At 36.2% G+C, this 2,617-nt stretch overlaps 1 non-coding gene across 1 annotated transcript; it reads left to right on the top strand.

The window, feature by feature from the left end:
• Nucleotides 1-2,201: 2,201 nt before the first annotated feature.
• On the top strand, nt 2,202-2,274 carry TRNAR-UCU. Its single transcript has one exon. It is a non-coding gene; the product is annotated as a tRNA-Arg (tRNA).
• The last annotated feature ends 343 nt before the right edge of the window (nt 2,275-2,617 follow it).

Raw genomic sequence — 2,617 nt, 5'->3', positions numbered from 1 at the left:
ACAAGTTAAACAATTATATTCCTCGATTCATTGGGTCTTGTCATTATGATAATGAACTTAAAATTGAGGATACAGATAAACAAATACGTAAAATATATGTAGAATGTAGGCGCAATAAATTTGATGAAGTGCATAGGCGTATATATAGGAATGAAATAGGGAAAATAGTCGTTACAAAATAACTGTTGAACGGGATATATGTCCATCGAGGGATGAGAATTACAACACCAGTGATATCCATAATATCACCAACGCCGTAGTGGATATCTGTCGATTGACAAATTATGGCTTATTTATTTTTCCATAATGGTGTTACCACAACTAATTTTCTATACGACCCGATATGCCAACTAGATTTTCTTGACATGGTGGAAAGGAGTTAGTTGTCCGATTCTAAATACCCAACTTTTAGTGTTTAAATAATTAAATAGTCGTTCGTCAACTGGGAAAATGTGACACCTCCACGAAGCATGACTGCACTTTTCCAAGTATCCACCAATTAGATTAGTCAACTACAATGGTGGAAAAAGTTCAACGTAGCTTTTGGTGGGGGCATTCGCCTGATGAAAGAAAGCTGCATTTTATCAACTGGAGCAAGATATAATTAAGGAAAGAATTTCGAGGTCTTGGTATTAAAAATTTAGAGCTAATGAACATTGCTCTAATCTGCAAACTTGTATGGAGGTTCCTAGAGAATGAGGATGCAATGTGGGTACAATTATTGAGTGCTAAATATCTACAACACAACTCCTTCTGGACTGTTGACAAGCCTCAAAAATGCACAACAACTTGGAGTAGTATGTTAGAAGTTTGTAGTATTCTTGAAAACAAAGTTTTTTGGCAGATTTCTGATGGTACAAATGTTCGAATTTGGGATGATTCATGGCTCCACCAAAGTTTAGATCATTTGATTTGTAAATATCCTTCATTACTCAATAACATTCAGAGAGTTGCAGATTTGATATCTCCTGATTCAAGAGACTGGAATAGTTCTCGTCTTAATGAATTATTTCCTCCGGAGACGGTTCTGGATATAACATCGATTTACTTAAGTGCAGAGGTGGATTCAAAAGATTCTCTTGTTTGGTCTTGTTCGTCGTCTGGTAAGTTCACAACAAAATCCTGTTACCATTTGTTGATTAACAATGCTCCTTTCTCTTCGGGTTTAAGTGAATTTTCGTGGAAGAAGTTCTGGTCATTTTCTAATCTGTTGCCTAAGATTCATATCTTTCTTTGGAAAGTTATACACAATGGGATTGCAGTTAAGTGTAACATCAAAAGATTTATTACCTGTGTTGAAACTAAATGCACTTTCTGTCAGCAAGAGGATGAAACTGCTTTACATCTTCTTATTTCTTGTTAGCGATCAAGACTGGTGTTTGAATTGTTCGATCTTCAAGATACTTTTTCTGCTCAGGTGACTGGCATTCAACAAATAATATCCAGCTGGATGGAATCAGATTCAGAAAGTGTTTTCATGAAAAATGATGTCTTATATGGAATCTTTGGAAATTAAGGAATGACATAATTTTCTCTCAAGCCAGTTTCTCAGAAAATTTGGTGATTCAAAAAGCTATGCAGGATTTGGATTTATGTTTAATGGGTATTCGTAAAAAAAGTGAATCTATCCCTGTTACATCGCAAATTGCGAACTGGTCTGCTCCTCAACCCCAATACGTTAAGATTAACGTAGATGCTGCCTTTATTCCTAACAATGCAGCGGCTGGTGCAATTGCTCGTGATCACTTGGGTAAATTTCTTGGTTGTGGTTCAAGCACGTTTATAGCTACTTCATCTTTATTGGCAGAATCAGTTGCTTGTAAACTTGGTTTGGAACTGGCTAAGAGATTTATGTGTAACAAGATTATTATCGAAGGTGATGCAAGTAACGTTACTTCAACGATTTTAGGTGAGGTAACAAACATTCCTTGGAGTATAAGATCGGTGATTTTAGAACAATCCGGCACATACATTGTGTCAGCATGCTATGCATGACAATCTAAATATGTGGTGGGATGCTAATTTCCCACCTCGTTGTATCCTTTCAAACCTCAGTTCATGAGGTCTTTTCAATAAATTGGGCTCCATTGAACCCCTTTCCCTTTCAAAAAAAAAAAAAAGAAAAAAGTCAACTACAGCCTGATGACCGCAATCAGATAATCATCGTCGATAAACTTAAATTTCGTTCCTGAGGCAAGCAAGCACCCGTGGCCTAATGGATAAGGCGTCTGACTTCTAATCAGGCGATTGTGGGTTCGAGTCCCACCGGGTGTGCATTTTCTTGAGCCGATAATTTTTTTTTTTTGCTAGAAGGGCCTAGATGTGCTTAATGCCCTGATTCATCTTTGCCATTTCTCTCTAGTTTGCAGTTCAAATATGTCTGAATTTTTTTTTCCTTCAAAAAGGTCAATATGATTAAATTCATTAAGCATTGGCTATGCCACAGTACTTCAAGTAGCGATGGTTTATGTAGTAAGTCATAAAGTAACAATTTAAAGAAAAGAAAGACTAGATTATGAGATGTTGAAGACAGAAATTAGTAATTAAGTCATACAACAGAACTTACTAAAACATGAACTGAAGTCTCAAGAAACCACAGAACGTAATTGAACCTTTT

Source organism: Papaver somniferum, chromosome 1 (assembly GCF_003573695.1).
Source record: "Papaver somniferum cultivar HN1 chromosome 1, ASM357369v1, whole genome shotgun sequence".
Taxonomy (NCBI): domain Eukaryota; kingdom Viridiplantae; phylum Streptophyta; class Magnoliopsida; order Ranunculales; family Papaveraceae; genus Papaver; species Papaver somniferum.
This window is presented reverse-complemented; position numbering and strand designations above follow the sequence as displayed.